The following is a 10,751-nucleotide window of genomic DNA, read 5'->3' as shown; positions in this document are numbered from 1 at the left end:
TCACAAACTTGCGTTTTGTATAATAAAAATCTTCAGCTGAAGTTCATTCTGTGTAAGCCTCCGGAGGTTCGAGTAGTTGTTATAAGGGATTTGACTCAGTGACGCTGTCCGTGGGGGTCCCTGAACAGGTCAGTCAATCACCCTCCGATACAGTGGGCTGTCAAAGTGCAGGTAGCAGACAGGCTGGTTGGGCACAAGGGTCTCATCTTTCTTGGGAAACTGGCAAGCTGCTCAACATAAAGGGCTCAAGGAAACCCAATTTCTTAACATGACACTTATGTTAGCAAAAGACCTTAATACAACAAATATTTAAGCAGATTTTGGCCTTCTTCAATCTTAGCTACACAGGGCTAAATTAAGGTTCGTAGATTCCTATGTGTCTTTCTGTTTTCCATTGGACTTTGTTGTGGAGAAATTATTAAACACTGAACTGTTATAAAGACTTAATAATTTGCATCTATTTGCATCAGGGGCATGTAATTTTCTCTGCTTTTATATCAAGCATTTACTAGATCATTGCACCACATGACACAAAACTAACATGAGAAAAAAATTTAAAAAAATTATTTAATTCCAACCAGTGTAAAAACCTCCAGTGAACTATATAATTAACAACATTTTTAGTTCCCCTAAAATCTTAAGCCAGTCCTATCCATTGCCAAAGGATGCTTCACCTAAACACGACCAAAACATAACTGCTGTAAATGCCACTAGTGGCTAGAGAATATTATTATTCATAGAACCTGGAACGGCACACAACTATGCAATGATTTCTTCTTTAAATCATTTAAAGACATCTCCTAACCAATTGAACATTGACTAGTCGTTACTTGAAAAGTAATTGCTGGACACAACTCTGAAAGCAATTGGTCTTATTAGTCACTGACAATCTCTCTTTGAGTAGAATAACACCTTTAATACCGAACACACTCAAAAGCAGTAGAAAAAAAAAAATTACTAGATTCTAGCTTTTCTGTTTTCTCGAAGAAAGATTACCCATATAGGCAAGCCAGTTACCAAATGATAGAGACTGATACTCCTGATTAACACAGTATAAATATTACCCATTAGACCTACTCCTCTAATTAGCAGTAATAACAATTCAGCTAAGAAAGGTCAGTTTGGAACTATGACTGAGGGATTAAATCACCTTCCTGAATGCCTGATTTCCAGGTATCACCTTGAGCCACATCAATACTGAAATAACATTCATAAAGTAGGAGTTCCTTTCAGGAGGGAGCAATGTTTTTGGTCCTGTCAATACATTTTATGTATTGACACCTTAATAGCAAGAACATTTACCAGCTTCACTAGATTTTTGTATACTGTTGGAAACTTTCAAGGTTTTTTGGTTTATTTTTCTAGTTAGATGATTTGACTATGGATCCCCCTGCATTACACTTTTTGGAAAGACTCTCTGCTCAAGCTAAACAACAATTTTAATTTATGGCCTACACTTGGACTTCTATTTGTTCAAAAGTCTGTTTTTTCACAGCACACCTGCCCAGTGTGCTGCTTGTACAAGACTAACTTCTTTTCAGTTTGGATTTCCGTACTTTAAATTTAACAATAGAGGAAAATTAAAGCCAGCATAACTACCACTACCAGAGAACCTTCATGTTCATTTCAATATAGAACATGGAATTAAGGATACTATCACGTTACCTTTAACCCTTTTCTAAAACCCACAGGAGCCACTGACAACTTTTCTGATTTTCCAACCAGAGTATTAAGGGTAGGCTATATCCTTACCTTACAGATGTTGTATTTAGACAGTATCTTCATATTTACTAAGGCATTACTAGATTTAAGATGTATCACACTGACCTCCTCCTATTCAGAAAGTTCCTCAGGTAGAAGAAATCAGGGTAAATTGACATGTTTTGTTCTGATTTATTGATGCCAGATGTTTCTCATTACCTTCTTATCTCCTAGTGCTTACACATAGATAATTTGTCTATTTCTAGGAAGGGAAAGTGGGCTAAATGTAATTCCTTTGGTTGTATTTGTCTTCCCTCCCATCCTTTCAAAGATGGACACCGTGATTTCCATTTTGCAGGACTCTAGAATTTCCCGCATCCTTGATGCTGTATATTCTCTTCTGCAAATAAATAAAGGGTTCAGGACTCCTGGGCTGTGGCTCACAGAGAAGTTCCATGACAACTGTACTTCCACAAATAAAACCTAAAAGGAAAAGACAGTTCAGATATTTCATGAGACAGAAATGCAGAGCTATCTGGGCAACCTCCAAACTAGATTTGCAGACAGCAAGGTTATAGCAGAGAGGAATGACAAGAAGTTTCCTGTAGCTGAGGCAATGGTGAGTATTCACGTCGTATTTCATTTGTGAAGTTTCTAGCTATTAAACATATGCCAAAACGAAGGGCATAGCTCTCAGCTTATCAAGACCAGCCTGTCGAGGTCCAGATGTGAGATACTGGCCTTTAACATATTAAGAGGGTAAAAAAAACATGGCAAAGAATGAAAAATAACATTGCATAACATGGAAAGGACTTAAAAACACATGGGTGAGTTGTTTTTACATAGTTTTCTATACATCAGGCTTTCTTATGACAGAAATAAAATGTCAGATACCACAGCAGCTGTGTGGTACAAGAGCTAAAATAGAGAAAATTGCCTGACTTGCCTTTCTCTGATTAGAAAAATTTTAATAAGCTTCTGACAGGCTGGAGAACACATAATCACAACACACATTTGCAGAGGTGGATGGAGTCTTGATTCAATTGCCCTACTGCTAAATAAAAAACTTAACAAGACTCTGAGAGATGCCTGTGCTTTGCACTGAATTAATGAGTGCTTGTCTGTGAGAGGAAAATGAAATGTGACAGTAAACTTTTTCTGACAAAATCCCCCAAGCATTGACTATATAACCACCTTGAACAGTGAATATGTAAGTTTTGTTTTCAGTAATTGTGTGCTAGAGACCAAGCATTTACAAGCCAAGTGAACTTAGTTATTTACTGAGAAAATGAAGGAACTGAGACATGGTCAACCCTGCTTAAGGTTAAGATGAGGCCTGGAAATAGAATATGCTTTGAGGATTATGCACTAAGGACATACAACATAAAGATATAAAACCTACATACATTAAGGGTATGAATCAAGCTAACAATCAAGGGTCAGTCAGGAGGGAGGCTTACAGCCAGACATAGCCTTTAATTCACAATCTGCTAAGGATCAAATGCAGTTGCTCCTTCAACTAAAGCATTGATCTCAACAGCTAGTCACAAGGGGACCATATTCATAGCTGTCATGGTCTAGCTGAATGGGCTTGCTTAGCCAGCAATGGATAATAAGTCTGAGAAAAGGGAGGGCCTGGATACAATCTCAGTTAAAAGCACTTGATTTTGTCCAAGTTTGGGCCATAGAATGGTATTGCATCCAATATAGTAGATAGCTGTTGAAAAAATAAGGGGGAAAGAATCATTCCAGGGAATAAAAAGAACCACAAAAGGCATCTGAGGAGAGAGTCTTGATAAAAAGCCTATTATGGAGGGACCAGCAGACATTACCCACTGACTTGACAAGAGACCAGAAAGAAGCCTCACAGCTATAGAGGTCCCTTTGTCCCCCACAAGTAGGTTATCTCCTTTTGGAAGACAGGCTTATGACTTTGAGTATGTTTTCTTCCATTCTGTACAAGAGTCCACACTGAGGAGGAAAACACATGTTAGCAAAAAGCTCTGGAAAGGAAGGTTCAACCTGGACTCGGCATGTGGTGAAGGAATTGTGCCAATGGATTAGCCCCAGCCAGCATCTCAACCCCGTGCAGCTGTTCGCTCACTCCCCCGCAATGGCACGGGGAGAAAATCAGAAGGGTAAAAGTGGGAAAACTCATGGGTTGAGATAAAGACAGTTTAATATGGAAAACGAAAGCCACACATACACACAAAGCAAAATAAGGCATTGGCAGGCAAGTGTTCAGCCATCTCCAGGAAAGAGGGCTCCATCATGTGTAACAGTTACTTGGGAAGACACATTCCATAACTCTGAACATCCTCCCTTTCTCCTTCTTCCCTGAGCTTTTATTGCTGAGCATGGTGCCATATGGTGCGGGATATCCACACGCTCTCCCGGTCAAAATCAGTACACAATGGTACTCCAGTAGTCTCACAGATCTCTGTAAAAGCTGCTGCCTTACACTCTTGACAAACCATGCAAATATGGAGTAAATGCTAGAGCACTTACACTCCTTCCACTCTTACACCCCACCACTCAAAGTTAGGGTGTAGCAGGTAAGTGAGGGGCTTAATGGCAAGCTTTGAAAGAACAAATGTTGGGATCAGATGGGAGTCCCTGATTGCAGTATACATCTGAAAACAAAACACATGGATGGCAGCAGTTAGACAGGTGGGATAGCACGTGCAGAAGACTACCACCACATAGTCCCTCAGCTGTGATCCTGGCCATCAGCTTTGTAGCCATAGCTCATCATCTTTATGATGGAGTGGTGCTTCTGCAATAATGTTCTGTGAAGAAATCCAGTTGTGATGGCCCAGTCACTGTGATGTACCTCTAGGTCCTGGACAAGGAAAAGACTGGCATCACAAAGTCTTGATGTAAAAATACCCTTGGAAGTAGTGGAGATGACTTTGACCAAACACTCCACAGGCATATGCAGCACCTGAAAGAATCCCATCCTCTCAGCATCAGCTAACAAGCTGAGAAGAACATACTGGATTGATCTCAACCTTACAGTAGTCATGTTCAGCAACTCACTTTGGTTTTCTGTGATACCATTACAAGAACTAGAAGTTTCTCCCTCTGCAGTGAGTATGGTTTTACTTTTTTAGATGGGAGGTGTGTGTGATATTAATCATTTAACTATTTTTAGGCAGAGGAAGATTCATCTACATTTCCACCTAGGAAAAACTGCCAATGTGATGGTGCAGAACAAGCCCTATACTCTTCATCTGCAAAGTTCAGATCTAGATTCATTAACAACTGTGTACTCTTGGTCTGAACAGGTTTTGGTCAATATTGCTGTCAACCAGATATAACTGTATTCTAAGAAGTGTACTGGGGCCTTTCACCTTCTCCCCCTTCAAGACCCTGGACAGTCTGAACTTCCCAAAACAAAAATAAATGTTTCGCACCTAGGAAAGAGCTAGTCTGATGCTGCCACTTAAGCCTGATGCATCTGATATTGGTAGAGCGCCTTATAATGAAGAGGTATGAAGTTCATTATTGTCAAGGGTTATTTCAAACCCAGGAGAGAACTGACATTCTATGTAACCTGAATGTTTTACATCCTTTATGTACATTAACCCTTTAGTGCAAGAGTGGATACATTTTTGTTTTCTGTTACCTCACAATACCAAATACTAATACAAAGACTTCTGAGAAAGCTGACTGCAAAGGTATGCAAGCTAAGTGTCAGGTGCAACGGCTGCCTTAGGTCTCTCTGCTACCAAGGATTATTGGATTAAAATCCTACTGATACAGCTAATTAGAATCTTATCAAGCTTAGTTCACTGTACAAGAGAAATGTGAGGTTCTCTATGTGAAAGTTGGAGGCTAAAAAGAGACACACAGGGAGAAGGAGCTTTTCCAAGAGAGCAGAGGAGCTGATACAGCAGATATTTAAAGAGAACTTGTAAGACAAGAGCATACTGAAAACTGCAAAATTGACAAACCAGATCAGGGCTAAGAATACGTGAATACTGGGATCCAAAAGAATAACAATATGCTGGTACTTGAAAAATGCCTGAGTTGAATTAAAAATCCTGTAACATCATGGCCTAAATAACTAAATATAATGCAGAAGAGCAGGACTGACATATTGCATAGAGACAAGCTTGGATCTAAAGGCAGGAGAAACATATGTAATGGCACTCTGGAGTGCCAATGCCTCTGACAGAATGAGTAGTTCTAGCATCTTACAAAATAAAAGTGTCACCTAATGGTGGAAAAATAAGTTTGAAAATTTTTTTATGTTAGTCCCATGAATGACTGGAGTAAATTATGGATTACTGTGGACAAAAGTCATTTCATAAGGATAGCATTAGTAACATTAGTGAGCAAACTGAAGACAATGAGAATTACTGTAATGTAAATTAGAAATACTCCAGATACCTGCAACACAGCTTTTAGGACCAAAGTTGAAAATCAGAAGGTCAAACCATTATTATGGTTTTATTTCATATATTACATATATTTTACGTCAGTAGTTCTAAGCTTCAGAACATTTATTCTAAGATAGCCATGCATTATCAAACTCCGCGATAAAAAGGCTACTACTAAACAGTCTTTATCATGAACAATGTACTTACAACAAAATAATAATACATTTTAATTAGAATTTTAATTTTATTAACGTCACAATGCAGATAATTTCTCCAAAACAGAACAAAGCAACCGTGACAAGTGTTCAGTGGCTGCAGAGCTGCCTGCTCCATAAGCAGCAGAGGGCAACGGAGCACCTCTGAAACTGGTTTTCTTTCCATAAAAGAGGCTAAAACCATTTAAAATGCACATTCAGCTAAAAAGTCTTCTGCTGCTCTGCCCAACCCCAGCTGATTTTAATTATAACCAAGCTTTGTTAATTATAACTAAACCCAATTTTGACTTTTATTTTTAAAAACTTTTTCTTGAAGCTGAGAACAAAAGCCTCAGATCTCTTTGAGAGATGAGGGAAGCTGAAATTTCCAGGAAGAGCAAGGAAAGGTGAGCTTCCTGAAAACATAAAACTGCTGTATTTTTCATATTAACGTTCTTAACACAATATTTCTAGTTTATTTCCGGGTGTTGGTTGGGTTTTTTTTCTAGTTTTCAGAGCTGTTTGCACCTACAGATATAGCATGTAGTATGTGTTACCACTAGATAATAAGATAACACCTAGCAGAATTACAATGAATAATCCCCTAGTGACTGTGCAAGTATATTATCTGAGAATAATGCAGATTTTCTTATCTTCTTTTCTGAACAGAGCTTGCTTGTATTCCCATAGCATCTACCAGCTCTAACCATAGCCCACAAAGATATGCTCAACCACAAACCAAAACACTCTGCCTATTTGTCATTCCCTTTCAGCTCTAAAGTACTTTATCCTGTTTTCTGAACAGGCAGTAGACAACACGTGGACTTGGGAAGGAACTGTGATAAGCTCCCACACCCCAGGTGGACATCATTCTTGCCTGTGGCTGAGCCTCACATCTAGCATGCAGCATATAGCTCTTCTGCTTACCATTTCACCCTTCCTTTAGCAAAAGCTGAGTCAGGAATGAGCAGCCATAGGTAACTGGGGTGAAAGACATTATTGCAAATTTTATCCTGTAAGGAATAAAGGGATTAGATGAACTCTTTGTGAGTCCTGAGTGCAGTAATAAGCCTTAATAGCTCTAAATAGCCCCACCTTCAGCTTCTACTCACACCCATGGGACCAGGAACTCTATTTAAGCTCAGCCCTGGGCCTTCAGTCCTTACTGGAGCTATGCAAGAAGAGTACTGCTTATCTAGTTCAGTTGTTATCACAGACAGGAACACAAAACCTGCACAAAACCAGGAAAGCACTCTTAGGAATGAGTAACAGGAGTTTACTGATGACCTCCAGGAGAAGCAAAAAGCACTGTATGGAGTCACCTGGCATACTCATGAAGTGAAGCAATTCCAAGCTGCGGCTGCCTGGTGTCGTATACTTTGTGCATCTGAAACTGCACCTCGTTCATGGGTGTTTAGCATGATTTGAAGAACTCTGTGTTTTTTATGGAGCTCTCAAAGTGTGGAATATGGTGCCCTTAAAAACAGCTTTAAAAGAATTGCTCTGTCATGGGGCAAGACATGAATGAGTCATGAATTGCACATGTGAGCAGGACTGCTTCCCAAAGGTAGGCTCTGTCCCTTTGCTAGACCACGACCAGCTTTGTGAATTAAAGCTCTACAATAAGAAACTCCATGGGTGTAACTCTTGTCGGAGTAAATGGTCTCATTCCAGGGCCCTCCTTTGGGGAGAAGTATTGTTTAATTATAGAAAGCTTTGTACAAAGAAACTTAATCTTGAAGAGAATATCTCAGGTTGGAAGGGACTGATAAGGAACATGAAGTCCAATGATGAAAACAGTACCGTTCTCTGTATTGTACAACATTTTATACCTCATTGCTAAGAAGAAAAAGCAATCTTCTGCAGTCAGGAGTATATGCATATCTTTCTACAGAAGTATTAAAAAGAAAAAAGTACTGAGGAAAGAATACTCAGCCTTTCAATTAACTTAGATTTTCCAGGGAACAGAATGAAAAGAGAAAAGACTGTGAGTGGAACATTAGCCCAAGATAATGGACTGCAGGCGACACTGCTACATAATTGAGGTACAGCAGATAATTCTATGAAAAATAGATTGAGCTAGAAGGCTTATTTCTAGAGTTGGAAACATGAATCCTTTGATGTTTCTGCGTCATTATTCAGCAGGTTAGCGCTGAAGGCGCCAGACATTTTCTGACAGTAATTTCCCTTGAAATAACTGGAAAGAAGACGCTCAGTGTTTCACAAGTTATGTCAAAAGGCAGGTGATGAAAACCTGAGGTACGCATTGATTTTAAGTATGGCAACATGTGTGAGCTGCTCACGGTCGTTTCGTTTTACCAAGGCTATGTTTAGAACTGCTAGGAAAGGACACAGAGATGGAAAAAAAATTAAAATCCAATCCTGTTAGTATGTTGATGGGCAACCGTGTGTCTTGCTGATTTATAGGTATTGTTCAAAGCCTATTTAATTTCCACTGTTACTACTTTTTGCCACAGTTATTACTTAAAACCACACATGATGATTAATGCAATGCTGCAGTGCTATTTATGGCTGTACTTTTCCTAGCGCCCTGCACAGCTCACGGCTGCTACTGGAAGGCACAGTGCCGTGCGGCATCGCACCGTGAGCTGCCGCAGCTCCCTCACAGCTAGGCCCCCCTCCCTCCGAGCGCCACCCAAAACGTTTTGGCTTTGCCCGTCACATTATATTGTCCCTCCCGTTCCCTGAGGAACGACCTCAGGGCCCTCGTTCCCCCTCAGCCGCTCACGGACCCAACCCAGAGCCGTGAGGCTTCCGGCCGCCTCCGCCTTCCCCCGTTACCCCCCGTGAGCCCGGCACACGGCCCCGGGGACAACCCCCTCCCGCGGCCCCGGGCCCAGCTAACGGCCTCCCTCCGCGCGCGGCGCGCACGCGCTCGCGGCCGCCGCCTGGCGGGGCGGGGCGGGGCGGGGCGGATGAGCGGATCAAGCGGCGACCGGGCGCCGCGCGGGGAGATCGGGGTGCGCGCGCGCGCGAAGGAGCGGTCGGTGCCGCGCGCAGCAGGCGGAGCCCGCGGCGGGGAGGGGAGGGGAGGGGTCGCGGCCACCGCCCCCCCCCCCGCCCGCCCCGGCCCCGTCCGTCCCGTCCCGCCCCTCCCCTCCGTGCCGCGCCTCCCGCCGGACCTGGCTGCGGGGAGAGGTGAGAGCGCGGCGGGAGCTGCCCCCCTGCCGGCGGGGGGGCGGGGGTCCTCCGCCCCGTCGGGCCCTGAGCCGGCCCCTGCGCCCCAGCCGCAGCGGCGGGTCCGGGGCGCGGGGCAGCGCCGCAGCCGCCGCGGCTGGGGACGGGGAGGGGGGGGCGGTCGTGGTGCCACTCGAGTCCCCCGCCGTGGCAGGAGGAGGTGGCGTGGCGTCACGGAGCGTCGCCGTGTGCCGCCTCCCCGCGGGCAGCTGGGCGGGGGGAGCCTGGGAGCCCCGGGGTCCCCGCTACCGGCGTGGCCCTGAGCCCTGGCGGGGGGCGGTGGCTGCGGCACGCCGGGGCGGCTCCGCGCTGGCGCGCCCGGGGAGCTGCGGTGCCGCCCTGCGCGCCGGGGCCGGGGCGGTCGGGGTTTAGCGGTGCCGCGCAGCTGGGCTCGGTGTGAGAGCCTAAGGCGGCCCCGCGAAGCCGTGCCTCCCGGCGGAGGGCTTCCCAGTCCCCTCCTGGTCGACGTGCTTTGGTCGGTCGCCTGCCTTAAACCTTGGGCCCGCGACTTGAAAACCGTCGGGTTGAGTACCGAATGCGGCGACAATTTAGCTCCTTTGATTGCCGGTAACCTCCTTCCCCTCTCCGTGGGGAGGCATCTTCTGATTCAGCGATGCCCCGGGGGAGTGAATCCTAAATCCCTGTTATTGTCACTATAGCCCCTTGTTGCTGCCAGCCGCTCCTCCGTGTCTTCATTAGCGGGCCTTATAAATGGCTCGCTTCCCAAAGAGCGCGTTCCCGTGTTGTCTGAAGGCGTTTGGCTTAGCCTACTCGGCGGCATTTCAGATGAGCTTCTTGAAATAATAGCCTTCCTAAGTTGTACGTTACAGAAATGCTGTGCAGAATGCCACTCCTGACAGGAGGAAGGCCATCGGTTCCTGCGTGCCACAAAGGCGTTTCTAACATGCGATATGGCTGGTTGCGATCTACTGTCCAAACAAAACAGAGTTCTTGGGACTGAGGATAGGAAACCTTTCAAAACTGCTCATTTTCAGCTGGAAGTTTTCTTAGCTGCAATCACTTCAACTAATCACAGGAAATACAGATCTACTTGATCCATTAAGTGGCAACACAGTTGAGGCCCTGCTGATGCTTGTTTAGTATCAACCTGACTGTTGAAGTTTTGAGAAGACAGCAGCTGATTCCGGGTTGTTAGTCCACAGCAGATGCCGTGGGCAGTAGAAATGTGTGTGGGGTGTTGCTTCCCGCTTGTCTTTGTCAGGTCTGTCGTCCAGCTACTGAGAGTTTAGAGTTGGTACCATCCTGGTCTTAA

The 10,751-nt window shown here is 44.2% G+C and overlaps 1 protein-coding gene and 1 long non-coding RNA gene across 6 annotated transcripts in view; one reads left to right on the top strand and one right to left on the bottom strand.

Annotated features, from left to right (window-relative positions):
• Nucleotides 1–1,879: 1,879 nt before the first annotated feature.
• LOC129736277 (uncharacterized) lies at nt 1,880–8,969 on the bottom strand. Its single transcript, XR_008732635.1, has 3 exons — nt 7,208–8,969; nt 3,570–3,672; nt 1,880–2,184 (listed from the first exon to the last, which is right to left on the bottom strand). It is a non-coding gene; the product is annotated as an uncharacterized LOC129736277 (long non-coding RNA).
• A 311-nt stretch (nt 8,970–9,280) lies between these two features.
• The window catches only part of OSBPL8 (oxysterol binding protein like 8), a 93,601-nt gene continuing 92,130 nt past the window's right edge, over nt 9,281–10,751 (top strand). For 2 of the 5 annotated variants that reach the window (XM_055712791.1, XM_055712790.1), the window contains exon 1: nt 9,281–9,439. The gene's annotated coding sequence lies outside the window, so the exon portion shown is untranslated. The remainder of the gene's footprint in view (nt 9,440–10,751) is intronic. The other 3 variants (XM_055712794.1, XM_055712792.1, XM_055712795.1) reach the window with 2 other exon arrangements.

Source organism: Falco cherrug, chromosome 5 (assembly GCF_023634085.1).
Source record: "Falco cherrug isolate bFalChe1 chromosome 5, bFalChe1.pri, whole genome shotgun sequence".
Classification (NCBI taxonomy): Eukaryota; Metazoa; Chordata; class Aves; order Falconiformes; family Falconidae; genus Falco; species Falco cherrug.
This window is presented reverse-complemented; position numbering and strand designations above follow the sequence as displayed.